Source organism: Sorex fumeus, unplaced genomic scaffold (genome assembly GCF_029834395.1).
Source record: "Sorex fumeus unplaced genomic scaffold, SorFum_2.1 ptg000063l, whole genome shotgun sequence".
Lineage (NCBI taxonomy): Eukaryota > Metazoa > Chordata > Mammalia > Eulipotyphla > Soricidae > Sorex > Sorex fumeus.
The window spans coordinates 58852339-58878971 of NW_026606120.1; the positions used below are offsets into that span (position 1 = coordinate 58852339).

Sequence of the window (26633 nt, forward strand, 5' to 3'; positions counted from 1 at the left end):
AGGAAGACGTGTAATACAAATATAAACCATGGGCCTGAGCGCACTCACTATGCTTCTGACTACTCATGTTGCCTGATATGACATTTTACCCCTGCAGTTACAGAAGCTGATGGGTGTGATCTGGTGGGCTCGTACTTTCATAAGAATACTAGAATATAATAAAGTTTCATAAAATGTGTCATGTTTTTCTCATGTGGAAAAAATAATGTCTTCACTATTGAAAGGTACTATTGAGGGATTTTTGTTGAATTTTTAAAAAGTTTTTTATGTCTGTAGGATTTTTCTTGCTGTAATGGAGTAAGAATTGTGCCTCTTACAGGTTTTTTTATTTTTATATTTGTTTGTTTTTTATAACTTATCCCTTGTACTGGTAAGTGATTGATCTAAAAACTATTTTGTAAAAACATAAAATATGCATTGAGTTTGAAAGAGATTTTTGCAGGGGAGTAATGAGAAGACAATTTTTATATTTTCCAATTTATTGTCATTAAAATTCTTAATTTAGTTTTGTAGTCTTGACTGGATCCTTAATTTGATTGTAGTGAGTATTGTGTGTTAAGAAAATTCTTAAAAATAATCATTGACACTTTTAAAAAAAAAAAACACTTGTGTTTTTAATGGAGTTTCATTGTATTGAACTTATTTTCTTGCCTGGTTTATATAACTATGTATGGGTTTTTAAAACATACTCACTTTGTGTTGATAATGTGTTGAATATTATGATAGAAATCCAGACAGTATACTGACTTTTCTCTAAAGTTAGAAAATTCTGAAATTTTAACACAGTTTATGGTCTTTGTTTTCTGTTATACAGTTGGACTCACTCGTTCTATTAGCATGTATTTATTGAATAACTATATGTGCCAGGCACTTGTCATTTAAATGTGAATAGTATGTTGCTTCTGTTCTCATTGAATTCATTACCTAATTTGGGAGACTGGCATTTAATAAAAAAGTAGAATTAAATGAAATGGATACATCAGGGAAAGGTTATGCATTGAACTATGAGATCAATGACTGAAGTTGCCAAAGAAAGGGGTAATATGTAAGTGATTTAATATTAAATTAAAGTCATGAACTTTTTTCCCGGCCTCTCAAAAGGGGTGAAAAGAACTCATAGTTGAATTCAGTGTAGCTGTTTCAGATTAATATTAGGTTTCTTTGTTTTGTTGTTTTGTGGCCAAAAATTAAATATGACTATCTTTGTCTCTAGGATTTTTATTTTAGCAAATTAATCTGATTGCTATCACTTGTAATTTTTGTTTTGTTTTAGTTTTTGGTTTAGGGCCACACCTATCCGTGTTCTGGAGCTACTTTTGCTTATCACAATGCTCAGGGCTCGATCTTGGTGGTGGTCTGGTGACCATGCAGTGCTAGGAATTAAACCTGTATCTCTCAGATGCACTCAGATTCTTGGTCCATATATCACTTATTGTCAAGTAGTTCTAAACATCTTTGTCCAGTTCTTAAAACTAAAAAGATTAACACTTGCACAGTTTGAGAACATCCGCTCTGTAGGTGCAAACTATCTCATCGTTTTCAAACATTGATATTACACCTTCAGTTTGCGTTTTAGCAAGATCAATCTGTTAGGTTCAGTGAGACTTGGTGATCTTAGGGAGCAGAACTGTAATTAAGACTGAGAAAAGATGGCAAACCTGTGAGTTGTTGCAACTCACAGGGAATAGAAATGAATTAGAGCAGTTTGGAAGAAAGTAGTCATTGATGTCTCTGCAATATCCAATTCTTCTATGTAATAAAATTTAGTTCATGATCTTTTTAAATTCTTATCATTTAGCACTGAGCTAAAAAGGAAAAAGTCCTAGGTTTTACATCCAAATGACCTCTTTCAGTAGTTTCATATGAGGTACCAATAATAATACAGTTTTCTGTACAAATTATAGTTTTTGTTATTTTGAATTTTGGACCACTGCTATCAGTGTTTAGGGCTTACTCCTGGCTCACTGCTCAGCGATCACTCCTGGCAGTGCTTGGTGGACCATATGCTGTGCTGTGGATTGAACCCAGGTGGGCCACTTGCAAGTTCTTTCAATACTGTAAAACAGTATATAAATTTAAGCATCCTTCTCTATTTTTGTTTCATATCTCAAAAGGGAATATTTTCAAATAGATTTCAAGGACATAGTATTGATGTACTTTTTTGAGCGTGTGATTTTGATCTTGTTCTAATTAATATGTACTCTTATATTGTGAAATGTTACTATAGAGACAGTTTATTAGGTATATACCTAAGAGAGAGTGGATCATGTAATGACTATCATCATCCTTCTTTAGAAAAAATAACATAAAACTGAGTTTCAAAATCATTTAAAGTCATTTACTTAAATTAATGCATTTTTTAACATAATGGTTTTGGTTAAGAAGCACAGTCATGAGACCGGAGACATAGTATGAGAATAAGTCTGTGTGCATCAGACCCCGGGTCAATTTGTAGCATCATATACACTTTGGACCCCTGAACACTTTGGCCAGGGGTCCCTTCTGAACACCACGCCAGTAATAGCCTCTGAGTACTACTAAATGTGCACATTACCTCTCTCTCTGCCCAAACTAGCATATACATGTTAATACAATCCATTGCTGAAGAAGTTAAATATGTAAAAACATTGATAGGTAGATCGTAAAAGTAAAGACCTAAAATCGGCTAAAGTAATGTTAATTTAGAAAGAATCCCTTTACCTGTCCATCTCTTGAATCCTTATGCAAGTCAGACCTGGAAGGAGACCTTACTACCTTCTCATTTTCTCTCTAGTTCTCCTGTTTGATGCCTTCTGGAGACATTTATACCACATGTGGTATAAAGAATTTTGTTTTATTTTGTTTCGTGTAACTATATTGACAGTAACTTATTTACCAACTTGAAGATTGTTGCAAATATATTTTGGAAATGTTTTTAAATGTAACCCTTTGAAGTAGAGCTCTAACACAAACTTCGAGAATGTAAGCATTTTCTTTGGTTATTTTTAGATCTATGGATCAGGTGAAGCAGACTTGTACAAACTCAGGAAATTATAATTATAGTAGTCAATGATGTAAATGGGAAAGACGCTTTGGCTAGTAGTAGACAATGATGTAAATGGGAAAGACTTTTGCTTAGTGAGATTAGAGTAGGAGAGCAGGATGTTTAGCAAGGAATCTCTGCTCCCCTTCTAGCCGTGTAAGCATAACAAATACACTGTTGGTTGATAAACAAAGTTGGCACACTTGGTTAAAGGTTAACTGGTGTGGGGATGAAAGGGTTAACTTCCTGAGATAGGCCACATAAGGTGAAATTAGTAAAAATTAAGATGAAATAAGTAAACATTCCTAGTTTCATATTCTGAACTACAACCATATCTTACACATATGTGAATGATGTAAAATTGGGGCATTTGGGTTGTCATATATTGAAAATATTAGAAAGTGCCTGACTGAGATCACTGTGAAGCAGCCACAGTTTATTAGCTTGAACCAAAATCACACACAAAAATGTGATTTTGGGCGTTCCCGGCCCGTCTTTCACATCCTACCAAGGTCATCAGTTGCCCCCCACGAGCAGCTCTCCGGCAGGGCCATGGCTCCAGAAGCACAAGGACTTAATGCAGAGCCCAGCAGCTTGCAGCAGAAAAGTGAATGGACTATGCATTAATCCACGCCACCATGTCTGCCCGGAGGGAAAAGGGTGTTGGTCCCTCCTGCCTTCTTCCCTCTGGAAAGAAAGATGGCAGCCGCTTGGGAGCTTTGTGGAAAGCCAGGTATGAGCTGGTCGTGATGGGGCAACTAAAACCTCATGGGAAGGGGGGCAGTCCTGACTCGTCCCTCACGCCCTACCGAGGTCACCAGTTGCCCCCCATGAGCGGCTCTCCAGCACGGCCATGGCTCCAGAGCACAGAAACCAATCTCTTAATTACCTGACTCTCAGCAGAAATACTTCCAGGGTTAATAAGTAAAATAGCAGAAATCCAAAACCGCCTGGCCGCGATCACGACATCATTTAATTCTTGAACCCAGCTGTAGAAAGGAAATCATTTCACAATGCTTTTTCAACATGTCTGATTTGGGGGTGTAAACTCTAAATAATAATGGTGCATCTTTTATTGAAACAATGAATCTAGTCAAAGTAGATAGTTAACTAGAATTCATCTGTCTCACAGGCATTGGGAGGGTTAGGGGGTGGGGGTTTATTGGGGTTCTTCATGGTGAAAAATAAGTATTGGTAAAGGGAAATGTGTTTGATATTTGCATGACCGAGACCTAAACCTGAAAGCTTTGTAACTTTTCCCACAGTGATTTAGTAAATAAATTTAAAAAAATATGACACTTATAAACAATTTTTAAAAAGTGATTTTTTTTTAGTAAGTAAAAGAACAGAAAATATCAACAAATTCATATGCTCTAATTGAATATGTTTGGTTAATTTATATGTAAAGGTTGAATGAACACACATGAAATCACATAACTTGGAATATAATTCAGAAGTAGGCAATAATATTTTATTTTGTTTCAGAGCTTCCCGAAGTACAAATTAAAAATGGGCTTCCAGAATTGATGTGGGAAAGTTTTATTTAGGGGGAAAATAATGTTTCCTCTGTTCTTTTCAGACAATTTTCTATCTGTATTTTCACATACCGATTATCAGCTGTTTGTTTTGGGAGCTCATCCTTTGAACTTCTTTTTAAAATAATAAATAATAATAAATAACCCATGGATTTTCTTTGTTAAATGCTAACAGAAGACAATTTTATGGAAATACAGCTTTGGTACATAATTCAAAGGTGTCTAGGAAGCTCCCTATATTTTATTATGAAGTCATTGTTTTCCTCAACCTATAGAAGTTTATAAGATAGGTCAATTTAATATGTTTCAATTCAGTTTCAGGTTTTTTGTGAATATTATTTTCATTTGTTTAATGTTTCTTGGGGTTCCATTTAAAGAATATCTCCCCACCATTACAGATTTACCCTCCTGCTTAAAAACACACACAACAATCTATATGAAACAGATGTTTGAAAATCACCAGACATCAAAGAATGAAGCTCATTCTTCATAGAAATAAATGAAGAAGCTTTGCATTTGCTCCAGTTTACTAGTTTGCTAGAGTTCCTAGAGTATTTTAGTGTGGAAAACAGTCTTAAGTTGAGGAGACTGCTGCAAATTTAGTTAGACCAAAGAAGTCCATGGATCAGCAAACAATCACAAACTATTACTGCAAATAAAGCATTACATAAATGAAGCCACACCATTTCTTTAATATATTACCTATACTCATTTGTGAGCTCGAGGCCACAAATATATTCTATTTTCTGATTCCTAACCTAGAATTTGCTGGACATATTAGAGAGGAGATCTAAAGAATTTTAGAGACTGCTGTTATTCTGCATATTATTGACTTGTGAATTTTCTGCAACCAAAGGGCTTAGCCATCATTGAGTTTTAGATGGCTTGGTGCATAGATCTCATACAGAGTCAGGAATTATGATGCATTTTATTGTCATCATTCTTATATCTGCATCCCATCATATGGTAAAAAAGTCAGTTACATGTGGGAAATATCAAGAAGTTCCAAATCAAAGTTTCAGATCTGAAAACTGAGAAATGAGAAGTGCACTAGATAAAAATGGAAATAGATTGGAAATTTTAGAAGAAAAAAAGTAGTGAACTTGAAGATAAACCTGGGAAGGGGGGGGGGGGGAGAATGCCAAATTAAGACAAAGAAAATTACAGTGGAAGAAACAGTTCCCTTGAACTGAGGAATAACAGATATTTCTAATCAAAGTGCCTGAAGACGGGGAGGTGGACTGTGCACAAAACCATCAGGCTGATCACTTTGGATGAATATAGACTAGGGATGGTGGTCCTATAGAAATAAAACAATTTAGAATGAAGTGGCAGGACAGAAAAAATAATCAGAAAGACCCAAAATCATATATAAAGTATAGATGCACAGATACAAGAATGCCAGAAAAATCCCAGTCATAAGAAAAATGGAGAAAACTGTGTTATAATCAGATTGCTCAAAGTATTTAAGAAGAGAAAATTCTTAAAATCATTTAATATTACGGTGGTGAGTGATGAGGTATAGGGGACATAATCTTTTTTTTAAATTTTTATTAGTGAAACACCATGAGATACAATTGTAGACTAACAAATTTTTGTGCTTGGGTTTCAATTATACAGTGATCGAGTACCCAACCCTCCACCAGTGCCCATTCACCACCACCAATGATCCCATTATCCCTCCCCCCCATCCCCCCACCACATCTCTGTGGCAGGGCATTCCCTTTTGTTTTCTCTTTCCTTTTGGGTGCTGTGGTTTTCAAAAGAGGCGTTGAGTGGCAGTCATGTTCGGTCTATAGTCTACTTTCAGCATGCATCTCCCATCCTGGGAGGATCCTCCCAACACTCTTTACTTGGTGCTCCCTTTCTCTATCTGAGCTGCCTTTTTCTCTAGCATGTGTGTCTGGCCTCCAATCCATGGAGTGAACCTCCTGGTACTTATCTCAGCTATTCTTGGGTGTTAGTTTCCTATTTTGTTACTTTATATTCCCATGTTCCTCGGAACATGCAATAAAAGAGGTGTTGGAGGCGTCGGTGTCCTTGTCAACACAAACTTGGCCAAGAGCATTGATTCATTCGAATGCCTAACAACCGGAATCGGACGTTTACATTTGAATAGATGTGGCTCACTGCCTGCAGTTTCTATCTTCGTTGTCTACGCACCAACATCTCATTATGATGAAAGAGAAATCGAGAAGTTCTACATGGAGCTAGAGAAGTTCTATAAAGAAGACCACACCTTCTACAAGATCATTGAGGCTGATTTTAATGCCAAGATAGGACCGAGAAGATCAGCTGAAGAACTTCACATCGGGACCCATGGCCTAGAATGGAACGAACAGGGTGAGAGACTGTCTGAGTTCATCATGTCGACCAAGACCATTCATGGTAACTCACAGTTCCAGAAGGCAGAATCTAAACGATGGACATGGGAGTCTCCCGGTGGACGATTCCACAATGAAATAGACCACATCATATTCAATTGACGGTTTTGCCTGACTGATGTCGCTGTTGTCCCAAAATTTCGAACGGGATCGGACCACCATCTCCTTCGTGCAAAATTCTACTTCACAGAGCAGGGAGAAAGGGCTGCAAAGTTCAAAAAGACAACTCCCAGAATGACCACCATCTGGGAACTCTTTGGTACTATTGCGGCAACATGGGAAGATGCCATTGATGACAACATTGACGAGGAATACAGTCAACTGGTTCAGCACCTCCATGAATGTGCGAGGAACGCCAAGAGAGAGATAGCCACAAAAAATCGCCTATCTTCAAAAACTCTTGAGCTAATTCGCCAGCGTGGTTTGGCGCATGCCTCAGGCAACCGCAAGCTAACGTCCGAGCTCGCAAAGCAGTGCAGAGATGCTATCAAGGAAGACCTCAAAGAGAGAAGAGCAGAAGTACTGGTAGATGCGGCAGAAGCCAGGAAAAGTATTCGTAACGCTCGCCTGTCCTTCGCCAACTACAAGACCAAGATGACTGCCCTCCGACATCCTGATGGATCCATCACATCCTCCAGAACGGCAATGGAGAAGATTATCCATGACTTCTACTCAAATCTCTTCGATAGCCATGTCCACTTGCCGACATACCAAATTCCACAGGATGGATATGTCATTCCCAACGTTCTCCCTTCCGAAATCCGACACCCCATTTCGTCGGTAAAGAAACAAACAGCACCCGGCCCAGACAAGGTCAGACCTGAACACCTGAAGAACCTGCCGTCAGTACTCATCAATACACTGGCTCGGCTGTTCACTCGCTACCTGTCTGAATGCAAGTTTCCGTCCCAATGGAAAACCAGCAGGACCGTACTACTGTTCAAGAAGGGAGACATCCATGACATTGGCAACTATCGCCCGATCTGCCTATTGTCTGTCATCTACAAGTTGTTCACTCGAGTCATCCTAAATAGGATTGGCAGAACATTAGATGAAGGACAACCATGCGAGCAAGCAGGGTTCCGCAAAGGATTCAGCACCATCGACCATATCCACACAATAACCAAGCTCATTGAGGTTTCTCGGGAGTTCAAGATGCCGCTCTGCTTAACGTTCATTGATTTAAAGAAGGCCTTTGATTCTGTTGAGACAGAAGCGGTCATTGAAGCCCTAGCCAATCAGGGCATTCAAGCCCAATACATCAGGATCCTCCGTGAGCTGTATTGCAGATTCACTACCAGGATCTCACCATTCTACAAAGAAGTGATCATTGATGTCAAGAGAGGGGTGCGGCAGGGTGATACCATTTCACTGAAACTCTTCAGTGCCACCCTTGAGAACATCATGCAATAACTGGAATGGGAAGGAATGGGAGTGAAGATAGATGGTCGGCAACTACACCACCTCCGCTTTGCTGATGACATTGTTTTAATAACACCAAACATCAGCCAAGCGGTACAAATGCTGGCCGACTTTGACCGTGAGTGTGGAAAGGTAGGACTACAGCTGAATCTTCTGAAGACAATGTTTATGAGAAACAGCCTTGTTCCTGACGCCCCATTCGCTCTCAATGGAACGACCATCTCCGAATGCAACAGCTATGTGTACCTAGGTCGAGAGGTCAACATGACAAATGACCTGGCACCCGAGCTGCGCAGGAGGAAGAGAGCGGCTTGGAACGCCTTCAAGAACGTCGAAGAAATAGCTAAGAGGACGAAGAACCTCCGGCTCTGGGCACATCTCTTTGATTCCACTGTTCTTCCTGCATTAACATATGCCTCAGAGACCTGGGCCCTACGCAAACAAGATGAGAACACTATTCAGGTCTCCCAAAGAAGAATAGAAAGAGCTATGCTTGGAATATCACGTTTCACTCAAATGAGAGAAAGAATCCGGAGTTCTGACATCCGTCGACGATCAAGAATCAGGGATGCTGTCTCATTTGCCAAGGTGTCAAAAATCAGATGGGCTGGTCACGTAATGAGATTTAAAGACAACCGCTGGACTAGAGCTGTTACGGACTGAATTCCACCGGATGTCAAAAGACCGCGTGTCCGCCCACCTACCAGATGGTCAGACTTCTTCATCAAGATCATGAACGATCGGTTTGAGGCCCTTCATGTTCCCGGAGCGAACAGATGCCATTGGGCTACACTAGCACGTGACAGGGACAAATGGAGACATTACTGGCGCCTGCTCGAGCAAATCGACGACTAACGGGAAGTTAAGTGATTAAGTGATAAGTGATATTCACCAGATGAATGCAATCTTTCTATGTCTATCCCTCTCTTTCTGACTCATTTCACTTAGCATAATACTTTCCATGTAGTACCACTTGTATGTAAATTTCATGACTTCATCTTTTCTAACAGCTGCATAGTACTCCATTGTGTAGATGTACCAAAGTTTCTTTAACCAGTCATCTGTTCTCGGGCACTCAGGTTTTTTAAAGATTTTGGCTATTGTGAACAGTGCAGCAATGAGCATACAAGTACAGATGTCATTTCGACTGTACTTTTTTGCCTCTCCGGGATATATTCCCAGGAGTGGTATTGCTGGGTCAAATGGGAGCTCAATTTCTAATTTTTTGAGAATCGCCCATACTGTTTTCCAAAAGAGCTGAAGCATTCGGCATTCCCACCAGCAGTGAAGGAGAGTCCCTTTCTCGCCACATCCACGCCAACACCGGTTGCTTTTGTTGTTTTGGATGTGGGCCAGTCTCTGTGGTGTGAGATATCTCATTGTTGTTTTGATCTGCATCTCCCTGATGATTTGTGATGTAGAGCATTTTCTCATTTGCCTTTTTGCCATTCAGATTTCTTCTTGAGAAAGTTTCTGTTCATCTAGTCGCCCTATTTTTGATGGGGTTGGATGTTTTCTTCTTGTGGAGTTCAACTAGTATTTTGTATCTCCTTGATATCAACACCTTGTCAGATGGGTATTGGGTGAATATCCTTTCCCATTCTGTAGACTGTCTTTGTATTTTGGTCACTGTTTCTTTTGAGGTGCAGAAGCTTTTTAGTTTAAGATAGTCCCGTTTCTTTATCTCTGTTTTCACTTGCTTGGCCAGTGGCTTGTCATCTTTGAAGATACCATTAGCGTCAGTGTCTGTTTGCTAACCTTGTCTTCAGTGTACCTTATGGATCCCGGTCTGATGTTGAGGTCTTTAATCCATTTTGTTCTTACTTTTGTACATGGTGTTAGGCAGAGATCTGATCCCATTTTTTTGCATGTAGCTTTTCAGTTTTGCCAGCACAATTTGTTGAAGAGGCTTTCCTTGCTCCACTTCACATTTCTTGCTCCCTTATCAAATATTAGATGATGATATATTTAGGTGGAGATGTCAGTATATTCAACCCTGTTCCATTGATCTGCAGCTCTGCCTTTTTCCAATACCATGCTGTTTTAATTATTACTGCTTTGTAATAGAGTTTGAAGTTAGGGTGGTTGATTCCTGCCATTTTCTTTTCCCCAAGAACTGCTTTAGCTATTCGTGGGGGCTCATTGTTCCATATGAATTTCAGGAGTGTTTGCTCCATTTCTTTGAAGAATGTCATGGGTATTCTTATAGGAATCGCATTGAATTTGTACAGTGCTTTGGGGAGTATTGCCATTTTGCCAATGTTAATTCTCCCGATCCATGAGCAGGGGATATCTTTCCATTTCTTGTTTTTTTTTCCTGAAGTAGCATTTTGTAGTTTTCTTTGTACAGGTCTTTTACTTCCTTTGTTAAGCTGGTTCCTGGGTATTTGATTTTCTGGGGCACAATTGTGAATGGGATTGTTTTTTTCATGTCACTGTCTTCTTTCTCACTATTTGCGTATAGGAAAGCCATGGACTTTTTGATATTGATTTTATAACCTAACCTGCAACTTTACTATACAAGTCCATTGTTTCTAGGAGTTTCTTGGTAGAGGTTTTAAGGTTCTCTACTTTTAGTATCATATCATCTGCGAATGGTGAGAGCTTGATTTCTTCCTTTCCTACCTGGATGCCCTTAATATCTTTTTCTTGTCTAACCGTTATTGCAGTACTTCCAGTACTATATTGAACAGCAGTGGAGAGAGTGGGCATCCTTGTCTCGTCCCTGATTCTTGAAGGAAGGCTTTCAGTTTTTCCCCATTGAGGATGATGCTTGCTGTAGGCTTGTCGTAGTTGGCTTTAACTATATTGAAGAAAATCAAGGGGACATAATCTTAAAGAACTGTGCTGACATTAATAATTGATTTCTTTTGATATTAAAAGAAAATCCTTGGGTGCGAGATAAAGAAGAGTGGGCAGAGTGCTTGTCATGCATATGATATGGTTTGATCTCCCGTGTCTCATGTGGTCCCCTGAGCACCCCCAGGTGGTACCATTGAGCATAGAGCTAGGAGTAAGCTCTGAGGTATGTGCATCTCCCCCTCAAAAATAAAACCTCAAAAAATAAATAATAGAATATTATGTACTCTCAGAATATATTTTTCCAAACGAAGACAAATAAAAAATTTTCTAAAAATTTGCAGAACAATGAAGGCCTTATCAGCCGAACCCACTCCTGGGTGTCTGTTCTCAGAACACAGTTCAAAAAGATGTATACACACCTATGTGAATTGCAGCTTTGTTTTTGATAGAAAGACCTGGAAACATCCCAAGTGCCTGATGACAGATGAGTGGATAAAGAAGTTGTGATACATAGGCACGATGGAATGCTACTCAGCTGTTAGCAACTCTGAAGTCGTGCCTTTTGCTTCAAGAGGGACAGAATTGGAGGGAGTTGTGCTTGGTGAAATAAATCAGAAGGAGAAAGACAAATACCAAATGATTTTACTCATCTGTAGGACATAGAGAATTGAAATAAGTCAACAGAGAAAGCCAAATGAAAACAACCTCTTGGAATCTGACAAAAGAACTGAGGGAGAGGGATTGGAGGGATCAAGAGGGGGGGAAGGAAATACACGATTGTAAGATTTTTACGTGTGAGTTATGTAATGACTTGAGGGTAAATGCTGATAAATGAAATAGAAATATATAGATACTATATGTTGTGATGGAACAGATCTGTTATCTTGAGTTTTGTGGAAGTGAAAATATTTTTCACCTGATAAAGCTTTACCAAACTACATAAATACAGAAATATTTTAAACAAAAAATGTATATATTTACAATTAGCTTCAATGGAATAAGATTATTCCAATGACAATTTCTTGGCTTTGAAACTAAATTACAATAATGCAACATTTATCTGTACTGTTTTGTAATTTTAAAAAATTTATGATCATTAAAAAATTAAATCTCATAGTAACATAGAAAAATTTGTGGAAACCCAAGCATAAAATTTGTAAGTCTCACTAATAAAAATTAAAAAAAAAATTTGTGGAATTGAACAGAAGAATGAGTACTTAAGGTTAAATTTACAGAACTAAATACCTGTTATAAAGAGGAAAGTGTTGAATGCTTAGCCACAGCATCTGTTTTCAAAAACTAGAAAAAGAACAGATTTAAGCATAGGAAAGGAAGTGCTAACAGTGGAAATTAATGAAATAGAAAATATGAAAACAAAGAAAAATAGGGAAGTTAAGTTCAGATCATGGTATGTTTTTTTGTCTTAGGGTTTGTGAGATTACAATTTGATTTGTTTTTATTTTGGGGCCATGATCATTGGTTGTCAGGGGTTATTCTTGACTCTGTGCTTACAGATCACTCCTGGCTGGCTTGGGGGACAACCATACTGGTTACTGGGGATGGATCCCAGCTTGGCCATGAGAAAAGGATGCACCAACCCACTTTGTTCCTTCTTTTATTATTATTATTATTATTATTATTGGCTTTTTGGGCCAAATCTGATAATGCTCAGTGTTACTCCTGGCTCTGTACTCAGGAATTACTCCCGGTGGTGCTCAGGGAACCATATAGGATGCTGGAGATTGAACTCGGGTCAGCCAAGTGCAAGGCAAATGCCTTCCCATATTGCTCTGGCCCCTTCTGTGATAATTTTGGGTTTTGGTTTTTTTTTATTTTTATTAGTCAGACACCATGAGGTACAGTTGTAGGCTTACAAATTTTTGTGCTTGGGTTTCAGTTATACAGTGATCAAATACCCATCCCTCCACCAGTGCCCATTTCCCACCACCACGGATCCCAGTATCCCTCCCACTCCCCATCCCCCCATCCCATCCTGCCTCTGTGGCAGGGCATTCCCTTTTATTCTCTCTCTCCTTTTGGTTGTTGTTGTTTGCAAAAGAGGCAATGAGTAGCAATCATATTTGGTCTATAGTCTACTTTCAGCATACTTCTCCCATCCTGGGAGGATCCTCCCAACACCCTTTACTTGGTGCTCCCTTCTCTATCTGAGCTCCCTTTTCCCCTAGCTTGTGTGGCTGGCCTCCAAGTCATGGAGCAAAACTCCTGGTACTAATCTTTGCCATTCTTGGGTGTTAGTCTCCTATTTTGTTACTTTATGTTCCCCAGATGAATGCAATCTTTCTATGTCTATCCCTCTCTTTCTGACTCATTACGCTTAACATGATACTTTCCATGTTGTACCACTTGTATGTAAATTTCATGACTTCATCTTTTCTAACAGCTGCATAGTACTCCATTGTGTAGATGTACCAAAGTTCCTTTAACCAGTCATCTGTTCTCGGGCACTCAGGTTTTTTCCAGATTCTGGCTATTGTAAAGAGTGCTGCAATGAACAAACAAGTGCAGATGTGTCACTTTGACTATACATTTTTGCCTCTCTGGGATATATTCCCAGGAGTGGTATTGCTGGGTCAAATGGGAGCTCAATTTCTAATTTTTTGAGAATCGTCCATACTGTTTTCCAAAAGGTCTGTGATAATTTTGAAGCTCACTTAAAGTTCATTACATTTCACAAGTTACTTTTCTACTTGTTTTTTAAAAACTGGTATTCTACTTGTTATTGAAAAATTGATATTAAATCAAATAATGAGCTCATTAATTTATTTAATGATTTTTTCTATTTTGCTCTTTAACCTAAAATTAACTTTATTCAACTTATTTTAATTTTACGTGCCATGATGTTAATCTTGAGAAGTTTGATTTTGAATCTTGTTTCTTTCTTTAATTTCTCATCATGTAGATGGTTTTAGTATGTAGAACATTTTTTCATAGCAGTGATTCTAGAACATTAGCCTCCAACCACCTGTCTATGATCCAGTGTATGGGTATAGAAAGGTTGAAACCTTTTGTCAATATATTGGTTCTGGATGATGATCTGTGGACCATTGTGAAAACAGCTGGTGGTTTTCAGATATAAAATGTTGAAAAGCACTATTTTGGAGGTTATATGGCTAATTCTTTTCTGTCTCTTATGTATTGGGAGTTGGAGTTCTATTGATTTCTTTTATCCTGTGGTAAGCTATAGTATATGGTTTGATATGATAGATAAAAATTTGTCTTTGATTCTTATGTACTAAATGATTTTTGGTATTATAGGGGTGAATTTTCTGTCTTCTTTGTCTTTTCCATTAAAAAAATAAATGGAGATTTTGTGATTCATGGTACCAATATGATTTCTCATGCACATAATTCCTAACACCACACCCCTCACTAGATGTGGGTGAGTTTTCAGTTTTATGATTGTTTCCCTGATTATTCTCTTTCTTGTTTTTAAGTTTCTGGGCTATATCCAGTGATGCTCAGGGCTTACTCCTGACTCTGCACTCAGGGATCATTCCTGGCAGGGCTCAGGGAAATGTATGCAGTACCAGGGATTGAACCAGGGTCAGATGCATGCAAGGCAAGAACTGCTGTGCCCCCTTATTATTCCTAATGTTTGTAGTTTTAAATTTTTAGTTTCTTATAGAGTGGTTTTGTTTGTTTGTTTGTTTTTTGGTTGGGTTGGGTTTTGTGGGTTTCTTTCCCCACCTCCCACCCCACACTTGTTGATTCTCAGGTGTTAATCCTGGATCAACTCAGGAATTACCTCTGGTGGGAATTTGTAGACCATATGGGATGCCAGGAATTGAACCCAGGTCATCTGCATGCGAGGCAAACTCCCTACCTACTGTACTATTTCTTCAGTTCTCCTGTAGAGAGTATTTAACAGCTGTTAGAGCTAATTTAATTTTTTAGGAAGTAGTCTGATTTTTGTTATGTGGCCAGAATGAAAATGTGTCATTGTAATTTTTTTGGATTTTTTGGTTTTTTTTTTAAATTTTTATTAGTGAGACACCATGAGAGTCGTTATAATTTTTTAAACTTCACATGCTTAAGCACTGTGTAAAATGTATTAGTACTACTTCATACAAATGACTTCACTTTTTTATATAGTGAATTGAAAATGACTGATATATTTTGTTCATAGTTAAGTATTTTAAATATAATTTTAAACTGTATTTACATTACACTTTAAAAATTGTACTTAAAATGTTGTGTGTTTGCATTATATAAAAACTTTTGTACAAACATATAAAATATTCCATAAAAAATATTTATAAACTAACCCAAATATGTGATTGGTAACTCAACATTGAAAACTTCATTGTTATTATAAGCTTATAAGATAATTATACGTAATGTGGAGCAACTTAAGACAAAATTGAGGGGGAAATAAAGTGTCTTTGATTTCTAGAATTTTTTTTTTTTTTGGTCATTTCGACTGTAATTTTTTGCCTCTCCGGGATATATTCCCAGGAGTAGTATTGCTGGGTCAAATGGGATCCCAGTTTCTAATTTTTTGAATTTTACCCCAACACTCAGATCTGCTGAAAAGGCAACAGTAGATAAGTTATTTTCTATTGCTGGTTATGAATAACACATGATGTCACATGGTTGCAGTGGCGGCCGCGCGATTTTGAAATTCTGAAATTTTAACACTTAAATCTGGAGGGATTTCTGCCAAAATCTGCTGGGTTCTGGGATTTGTTCCTGAGTCTCTTGGATCATGGCCATTAAGCAGCTTGATCAGGAACCAGAAAGGCCGTTAGTGGGTGGCAACTTGGGGTCTCTTTGGGATGGGGAGGAAAGGGCCGGCTCCACCCCCAACCCGTGAGGCCCTGCATGTCTCATCACTGAGGGCCCAATCCTTACTGTCCAATGGCCTCTGGAGGATGACGGCCACCAAGCTGCCTAGGACAGCACCCTTTCCCCCCCTGGAATGGCCCAGCGACAGTAACCTACTGCGGGGTCTGGACCATTTCTGCCAAAAATCACTGAGTATCAAGATTTGTTTCTGAGTCTCTGGGATCATGGCTGTTAAGCAGATTGAAAGGGCTAGCTCCACCCCATCCCTTGAGGCCCCCTGTGTCTCGTCAAACCTGACTGTCCAGTGGCCTCTGGAGGATGGCAGCTACTGGGCCACCAGGGGGAACAGACCAAGGCACGAAACCTATTCTCACCTGGGGTGGCCTACCGCCGGTAATCTGCTATAGGGACTGGAAGCATTTCTGCCAAAGGCCATTGGGTTTCGAGATTTGTTTCTGAGTCTTTGGGATCATGGCCATTAGACAGTTCGATCAGGAACTAGAGAGGCCATGCCTCCAATTACATAGCTGAGCCGGAGGTGGTTTGTGGGTGTGTCTCCCACATATCTAACATTTGGCTGTTTACTTTCTTAGTAAACTTTGCCCCAAGCTTTTGGGGTCTGGCCAAAAACACAGCAGCAATTTTGGGCTATCTGGAAGTCTGAAGATGCCATTAGGCTGCTGATGCACTTGTCTCACAGGTACAGATTGACCTGCTGGCGTCACCATACCCCCACTTTCTTTTTTTTTTTGAGGGTAAAAGTAGGTAAGGGATATTCTTTTTTTTTTTTTTTTAATTTTTATTAGTGAAACACCATGAGGTACAGTTGTAGACTTACAAATTTTTGTGCTTGCGTTTCAGTTATACAAGGATTGAACACCCATCCCTCCACCAGTGCCCATTCTCCACTACCACTGATCCCAGTATTACCCCCCACTTTTGAATCATTACTCTAATATAAATACAAATTTTAAAAACCCCAACATGTATAGAAGTATTTCTAATATGCTATGATAATGTACCCTGACAATAATATGAATTAATTGAAGTATCAATTTAAAAAGGAAAGAAATTAATAGTGGGGATAATCAGTGAAGATGCAGAGAAATGAATTTCTAATATGTTAAGAAAGTTGTGTTGATAGGATATACATTTATAGCATTATATGGAGTGACTGAAGGAAAATGTGGAGAAAAAGAGTTTTGGTTTGGTTAACTGGTTATGTCATTCATGAAACATGAAAAAAATATGTTAGAGTAGTGAAGAGAATTTATCATTATAAAGTTGGATTTGTTTTGGTGAACTTCCATTGACATATATGCATACTTTAGCTCCTTTCCAAGATATTTTGATCTATAGGTTCTCACTGAAATAAACTTGTTCTGAAATAAAATTTATTTTATCTTTAGAGTCATTGAAATGAACTTTTTTATTTCACTGTAAATTCGTAAAGAAGAGATGAATTTCTTTTATCACTCCAAAACAGCATGGAATATAAGAAGGAAATTCAATCACTAAAAGTGGCAAATGAAACTTTACTATAGTAATGTTACTTTGACAAAAATTTTTATAGTACTAAAGAGAAAAATTCAGTTCTTTTGATTAGTTGGGCTTTATTTGCTTTTTGTAAATGATACTGTCTTACTAAACTCTTAGACTTCAACTCGTCTTTTTTATTTTACTCTTTTCATGTAATGAAGGTAGGTGACATCTGAAGATATAACAGCATCCTTTTACATATATAAGTAGGCAGATCAGAGTCAGTGGTATAATTCTAGAGAACTTGATTCCCAACTATATTTTGTGCTATTTTCTTACTAATTATTAACACAAGAATGAAAATAGCAAAAATTTTGCATTCAAATATAAAGACACACTTTTGGGTCATTTTAGAGTTTATTGTCCCCTAAATTTTTTCATTGATTTATACAATACATTTTGAGTATTTTGACACAAAAAGAAAAAAATACCTTGGTCTTCTCTGTTATGGTCATTGTCAGTGCCCTGGAAAAACAATTAAATATGCAGCAAATTTCCAAGCTGCTTTCTTTCGCATGGCACATTAGATTTAACCTAACATCCTGGATTGCATCGCTATTGTGGTATGTACCAAGTATGATGGAGGTACTCAACAATATTTCCTTGCATTGTCCATAATAAATATTTGCCCATGAGTGGGTAGGGTGGAAGGGGAAGAAAGAAATGTTTTTCTTTTGCAGAGGAAACTTGTAACGTAGGCCGTATTTAAAGAGTATTTATAGTCCATTGTTGGCCATGGGTGTGTCATTCTGTTCTATTGAGGACTACATGTCTTGGGTAGTTAAGAAGCCACTTCAGATTGAATTGTATTAGATTATTCTAATTATTTATATGTAAATTTGTCAATAACAAATTTCCTTCCACAGGAAAACAGTATTACTGAAGTAAATTGCTTTTCTTCAACACACCTTAAATTTAAGACATAGTGACTGTAAATTTAGCATGTATGTGATGAGTACCTTGGAGAAAATTACAAAACTAAGTTCTTTTAAAACATGTCAATTAGTTAAAGTACATCAATGAAGCTTTCATGAATGATGGATTGAAAGGTTTGGTTTTGGTTGCTCTTTCCCATTGTGTTTTACAGAATTCATGCATCTTTCTAATACAAAGATTTTTTTTCTTTTCAATTAAAATATTTCTTTTTTATGCTTATAATTTCAGTTTATTTGTTTTATATATATATATATATTTTATTAGTGAAACACCATGAGGTACAGTTGTAGATTTACAAATTTTTGTGCTTGGGTTTCGATTATACAATGATCAAGTACCCATCCCTCCACCAGTGCCCATTTTCCACCACCATGGATCCCAGTATCCCTCCCACACCCATCACCCCCATCCCACCCTGCCTCTCTGGCAGGGCATTACCTTTTGTTCTCTCTCCTTTTGGGTGTTGTGGTCTGCAAAAGAGGCATTGAGTGGAAGTCATGTTCAGTCCATAGTCTACTTTCAACATGTATCTCCCCTCCTGGGAGGATCCTCCAAACACCCTTTATTTGGTGCTCCCTTCTCTATCTGAGCTGCCCTTTCCCCTAGAATGCCCGGTTGGCCTCTAAGCTATGGAGTAATCCTCCTGGTGCTGATCTCAGCTATTATTTGGTATTAATCTCATACTTTGTTACTTTATATACCCTAGATGAATGCAATCTTTCTATGTCTATCCCTCTCTTTCTGACTCATTTCGCTTAGCATGATACTTTCCATGTTGTACCACTTGTACATAAATTTCATGACTTCATCTTTTCTAACAGCTACATAGTACTCCATTGTGTAGATGTACCAAAGTTTCTTTAACCAGTCATCTGTTCTTGGGCATTCAGGTTTCTTCCAGTTTTTGGCTATTGTAAAGAGTGCTGCAATGAACAAACAAGTGCAGATGTCACTTCGACTATACATTTTTGCCTCTCTGGGATATATTCCCAGGAGTGGTATTGCTGGGTCAAATGGGAGCTCAATTTCTAATTTTTTGAGAAATCATCCATACTGTTTTCCAGAAGGGCTGAACCAGTCGACATTCCCACCAACAGTGAAGGAGTGTCCCTTTCTCGTCACATCTGCGCCAGCATCGGTTGCTTTTTTCTTTTGGATGTGGGCCAGTCTCTGAGGTGTGAGATGGTATCTCATTGTGGTTTTGATCTGCATCTCCCTGATGATTAATGATGTAGAGCATTTTCTCATGTGCTTTTTTGCCATTCGGATTTCTTCTTTGAGAAAGTTTCTGTTCATTTCATTGCCTCATTTTTTGATGGGGTTGGATGTTTTCTTCTTGTGGAGTTCAACCAGTAAAAAAAATTTCTTTTTAAAAACAAACGTGACAGAAGTAAAAACCAAAAGTTGTCCTTTGCCACTTGCAATAAGTTCATTACAGTTGAGAAAGATTGCTAATACAAAACATGTCAAGCAGTCATTCACTGGGGGTGACAATAGAGAGAAATTGGGAACCGGTACAGTGGTTCAGTGGTGGAGTGCACGTTCCACAGTTGAGGCCTAGTTTTGATCCCCAGCTCTGAAAAAGAAAAAGTCATCATGATGTTCACTCTTGTACCTTTCAAAGTGGGTGACGCTTGATTCTTAGGGGAGGAGACTGTAAAAGGGAAAAACTGAAAATTCACAAGTCCAAATGTAATCCACTCCAAAATACAAAAGGAAGATGGGGCAAAAAGTTAAATCTAATTATACTGACAAGATACTTCAGAAAGAAAAAAAAGCCCATGACAATCAAAATTCCAGCCTTTTAGCTTGGGTCCATGTTAATGTATGTGAAAATGAAGGATTGTACAGATTACTGCAGTAGATTCTCAGAACTGGTTGATAACTAGCAGAGCCAGGGCCTCAACCAGAGATTTAACCTGATACACAGGAGTCAGTTGTCCACTCCTGGTAGCTGAAAACTTTTCTGGGAAAAGGAAGATCCAGTGACTTTCGGAGTCAACAGCCCATTTTCCTAGTCTCTGGTTGAATTAGAGTGTTTCTATTGGGGTTATTCCTTTAAAATACTTGCAGCTTGAAGTGGTTGATAAGGGAGCTTTCTTTTGTTTCGGCACCATGTTCGGTCCTTAGGGTTTACTCCTGGCTTTTGTGCTCAGGGATCACTCCTATCATTGCTCATGGGACTATACTAGGTGCTGGGGATCGAACCCAGGGTGGCTGTGTGCAAGATAAGTGTCTTACCCTCAGTATTATCCCTCTATCCCCTGATGAGGCCGTTTTTAAAAGAAAAACAACAAAAAACTGCTTGTCCCCATCAGTCTCCACCCTTCCAAATTTTAATATTAACCTAAAATTATAGCAGTGAGCATCCCCACCCCTCCAAGTTGCCTTGCCCAACCACTGCCACCAAGTACATCCCTACACTAAAGATAGTTTATTTTATTTTGAAATAACATTGGTTTACACTAGAGGTACATGTAGTATTTGGCCTACCAACCCCTTTTCAGATAACAACAAAACTTACTCAGCATTGCTCCCCTGGAAGTCTGCCTTCTTTAAGCAAACAGAAAGTGCTCCCCATTTGCTCCCAAGGCTCCTACTACCTGCTTGGATCCTTCAGCACTCTTGGTGTTTGGGTTGTCTCCCATATTGGGGAAACACAGTTAAAAAGGATGTAAATGCTTACATGTTTGGGGGGATAATGTCATAACATCTCAGCCACCACTGGAGTGCCAGTACCCCTCATCAGTGTCCATTCCACTCCACTTTGGTAACCTCAGTTTTGTCAAAAGAGTCTAAGATTTCTTTTCCCTAGACAGTGTATTTCACATATATGCCACATATGAGTTGGGCTGGAGCGATAGCACAATGGGTAGCGCATTTGCCTTGCATGCAGAAAACATGGCCGACCCGAGTTGTATTCCTCCGCCCCTCTCGGAGAACCCAGCAAGCTACCAAGAATATCTCTCCCGCATGGCAAAGCCTGGCAAGCTACCCGTGGCATATCCGATATTCCAAACACAGTAACAAGTCTCACAATGTTACTGGGCCCACTCGAGCAAATCGATGAACAACGGGAGGACAGTGACAAGTGACCACATATGAGTTAGACCATCTGACGTTTGTCTTATTTTTATTTAACTTACAATAACCGTCTCCAGTTTCACCCTCATGATACAAAAGACTAGGTTGCATCTTAGAGCTGAGTAGCATTTCACTGGCTGTATGCACATTGTCTTTATCTATTCACCTGTCTTTGGACCCAAACTCAGGGTTTGGGTTGCTTCCTTCTCTCGACTATTGAAAATAACGCTGCAGGGGACATAGGTATGAATGCTTTTTAAATTAATGATTTTTGTGTGTCTTGGGGATATATACCTAGGAGTGGAATTATTGGAACTATCATGTGGGTAGTTCTTTTTTTTTTTAATTCTTTGAAAACTCTCTACGGTGTTTTCTGTAGAGGCTGAAGCAATTTCTATTCCCACCAGTAGTGAATGTGAGGATTCCCTTTCCTCCACACTCGGCCAGCACTTCTTGGTGTTGGTCTGTTTGGGGGAGGCCTTTCTCATGGTTGTGGAGTGTTTTCTCATTGTCAGTTTGAGTTGCATTTCCCTGACAATCAATGATGATGAAAACTTTTTCATGCACCTGTTGGCTATCTCTGTGTCTTCTTTGAAGACTGACATTTGATTTTTGAAACTTTTCATTTTTAAAATGCTTTTGCACAGCCCCTAGGAGGGAACTGCATAGAAGCTTCACCTTCCTTTCCAGGGTTTGAACCTCACCTATCCCCTGACCTCTTTTTATACTGAAAAGAGTAGCAGCACCACCCCCTTCACCCCCTTATCTTTGTGTGTATATTATCTTTGTGTGTATATTTTCACCTAAAGAATAGTTTTGTAGGGGGAAGGAGAGTGGGCCACACCCAGCAGTGCTCAGGCCTTACTCCTGGCAGACTCAGGAAGCCATATTCAGATGTGTGCAAGGCAAGTACTGGACCCACTATACTCTCTCTAGCCCATATTGCTTATTTATTGACAAGGTGTTTCAACATCAGAATCCTCTCTTCTGTCTTCCTCTTTTCAGAAGTAAATAATGGGTTTTCATCATTTGCTCTTTGCTGTTTGGGAAAATGCATCACCTTTCTATTCTAATTGTTCTTAACATTGAAATGAAACAAAAGGAGAACTTTAATAAATGTGTTACTTTTCAGGGGTGGGGGAGGGTGCCACTCCCATTGATTCTAGGCTTAACTCTATGGACTGGACCGGTCAATGTTTGGTCCTGGTGACCCTGTGCTTCTTGAACCCAGTGTGCTGAGAGCTGACAGGCCCTCTGTGCAGTGCCCTGATACCACTGGAGCTCCATTTGGTGATGCTCATGGTCCATGAGCTGCCAGGGATGCGCACGTGCATGGGCACATGTACCTGTCGTACTTTCTAATCCTTTGAACTGTCTCCTTTACCCTATATTTTACTTGTGTCGTTATTTTACAGAATTATAACTGATATTAGAGGTTTAGGATTACTTTAGGTTGTTTTACGACCTGCTTTTATCAGACACAGTAAGGAGTAGGCATTATTTTCCATTACTGCTATTAATGTTTACTGCCATAAATTTTTCTTGGAAAGGTTCTTGATTTTGATTAACAAAAAATTATATATTCGTCGTAAAGCCTCTCAATCACAGTCCTACTGCATCTGATGGCATTTACTTTCACCCTCCTGAATTTAAGGTCTTTATAATCTCATATTTGTTTCCTTGATGGTACATATTGTCAGTTAGGTAGTGGGGATATAGGTCAGTATATACAGAGATGTTTCCCCTTTTCTCCTAAAACAAGGAATTAAAAGGAAAGGCCTGTCTGTGCTTACCTGCAGTAATGTACTGTCTTGATATTGGCAGAAGTTTGTGGTTTGATGTAGCATCACTTCCCTCACTAAGGTTAATTGCTAGCAAATGACTAAATGGGAATTTAGGGGGATCGTGGCAGCTGTCTGCTCTGTTGGTGGAAACAGGAGTCCTGGCGCCATTTCAGGGGGCATTATTTGTGTCTGTCTATCAGAGTTACAATACAGTTGTTTCTCTCAGTTTCAGTCTTCTCTATAGAATTTCTGTCAATTGTTTGACTCCATTAAGTGTGCAGAGGAAATAAAAGCCTGAATGACCAATCCACCAGGGGCTATGCATAGGCCCTTTCTTTGTCCATACTCAGAGCACTGCATTAGGTCTCATTATCCATTTATAATAAGTGACCTCTGCCCCCTGGGTCATTGGAAAATATTCAGTGTTCTTTCCTGACGCATACGGCACCTTTCCCAGTAGACTCCAGCAACAGTAAGACGTCTCACAGTCTGAGGACTGGAGCACATTTCAGGTCTTAAATACACAGCCCTGTGCCAGATCATTTTGACAGTTTTCTTTTTTCTTTGTTCTTGATTTGCTCTTCATTCATAAATTGGCCAAGAGAAGTCTCATGTCTAGAAGATAAAATATAGTATTCCTTTTCTCCTTTTGCCTCCACCCAATCCCCTTTTGATTAAAAAAAAAAAACACTTCCCCATGTTTTTCAGCTCTGTTTTCAGGATCGATTTGCCTTGATCTCTTTTTGCTGATTGAGGAATTGAGAAATATTTGCATCTACTGAGTGGAAAGCTGTCACTTTGGGAAACTGTTTGCCTATTGTCCAGGATAGACCTGGAAGTTATTTATGATGTGTTAGAAAGTTCTCTGTGCTGCCCAAATACATAGTAAGGAGGTTTCCATCAAAAGGCTTGAAAAAGGCTTTGACCCCTCCCTTGACACTAGTATCCAAAGTTATTCTGGGATACAATTTCAGATCATATATCAGATGGTTCAGTGCATACATCTGTGGTTCTATTCCCAGTTCCCAGTGGGTAAATACTTGGGGGAGAGAGGTAGAATAATGGTCAATGGAAGAAATATAGTTAAAACATAAGAAAACTGTCATTAAAAAAAGAAAAAGAAAACTCTCATGTCCTGAGATTTACCCTGTATATATTGTCAGTCTCCACCTAACTTCTCTTCCCAGTGCCAGGGATTAACCATGGCAGACACTTTACCTTCATTCCTGGGCCCAAGAGTTAGCTTTTACTACCAGTTACTGACCTTTGTATGGTTCCTGCGTGTGGTGCCAGTAGACTTCGATTATCTATTAATCTGTTGGTTGGGATCAGAAAAATAAAAGGCTGAGAACCATTTCTGTAGCAATTCATGTAAGAAACTGAGCCTAGGAGAAAACGTTTGCAAAATTATTGTTAAATTTAAGAGGCATGCATTTGACTAGTAAAGGTTCTGTACTTCATTTAGAAACATGTTCATCTTGTATTTAGTGTCACATGTTGTTCATTTTATTAAAAATGCATCCATTGCCCTGATCCAAGGAATCCGAGTTTATTACAATGTGTTAACAGCAATACTGTTCAGTCAAACCAAGAGTCTTTATCCTAGCAAAGTAGTTTTCCTGTTGAGTGCAACCTGCTTTCAGATATTGGGGGCAGAGGGGGATAATCTCCTCAAGAATGACTGTGGAATTCCAGCACAGATTTTTCTCTTCAGATTGTTGTCAGAACTCTCTCCATGACAAGAATTAATATATTAACTGGATTATAGCACCATTTGACAAATTGCTTACTAAATACACCAAAATTGATTGGATGTTTTGTATTTGAATTGACAAATGTCTGCATTAGCAGGAGGAAAATCCATTAATTATAGCTACTCTCAACCATAGAAAATATAATCCTATAAATATAGATTTTGTTAAAAACCTTGACTGTAGCAGGGTTGCTTAGATGTGTACCCACACCTCCTTGCCATTAATAGGTTTCCTCTTGGCCACTGTCTTTTAAATAAGAAGAAACTGTTTTCTGCTGTATCATGTGCATCAGGCTTTCCTGATTGCATAGTGGTTATTAGTTTCCAAAAGATTGTAGTTCAGTTTCTCCTCTCCGTTCTCAATTGCACCACTGTCCTCCTCTTATTTTTTCATTCAAAAGCTTTACTTTGGCTTTAATGGTGAATATACTTCTATTTCTCTGTTAGGGGAAAAAATGGTTTCCTCATGATCCTTTTTACTAAGAGTGACATCTACAGTAACCGAGACAGAAAGGAGGTGGGTGAATGCCCTTTCCTGTCTATCCACAATTGGAATCTGTTCTCCTTAGAGCTTGTCATATGACAAGAGCCTTTTGGCCATGTGATTTTGTAGTACTTGGGGGGAGATAAGAAACTCTGAATTGTCTTTTTTGCCTTCCTACTACAAGTTCTTGCCTTCCTACTATGCTTTCTTTGTATTAGTGACCACATGAAGAGCATCAGTTTCACCCCTATAAGATGTCAAGCCTGGGTCAGAGTTGAATTTTGTAACTACTGTTTTGAGGCATCTGTTATTTTTTTCTCCTGGGCACTTGACCACCTTAAGGCCCAGCCTCTCTTCTTGGTATCAGTGGCCTGTTCCTGATTAGGTCATATATACCCTTCAGTGGTCCCTGAGTGTGTGCAGAGCCAGGAGTAAGCACTGAACACCGCTAGGTGTGGCCCAACTCCTCACTCAATAAACAAATACAACTTATAAATTGTATATTTGTGGAATTTATGTATTTCATGTAAATATTAAAATGAGTTCGTACAGAATTAGTCATACTGAGCTGGAGCACACCCAGTAGGGCTTTTGCCTTCCACGCGGCTGACCTGGGGTTCGATTCCTCCGTCCCTCTCAGAGAGCCCGGCAAGCTACCGAGAGTATCCCGCCCACATGGCAGATCCTGGCAAGCTCCGTGTGGCATATTCGATGTGCCAAAAACAGTAACAACAAGTCTTACAATGGAGACGTTACTGGTGCCTGCTCGAGCAAATCAATGAACAACAGGAGGACAGTGCTACAGTGCTATACCCTTCAGTACTGAACCAGACCAGCAATTTCTAAAACAAAATATTCCTTAAGTGTTACAGAGAATCTGCGGTCATGGCTCAAATTGCCTTCTTTGTTTCTTTGAGACCAAAAGCTTTGTGAGAGATCTCTGGCTTCCTGGGACATTTTTTGTCAATGTGATTTCCCTCTGTGTTTTATAGATTCTCGTTGCTTTTTATGCTTTCTCTGGGTGTGATAGATATGTGTTTATCAAGATAAGAAATGTGTCCTTAGGAAGTGAAGGAGAAACG

At 38.9% G+C, this 26633-nt stretch overlaps 1 protein-coding gene across 7 annotated transcripts in view; it reads left to right on the forward strand.

The window, feature by feature from the left end:
* The window catches only part of BCAS3 (BCAS3 microtubule associated cell migration factor), a 660253-nt gene that overhangs the window by 321624 nt on the left and 311996 nt on the right, over positions 1-26633 (forward strand). The window lies entirely within an intron of this gene.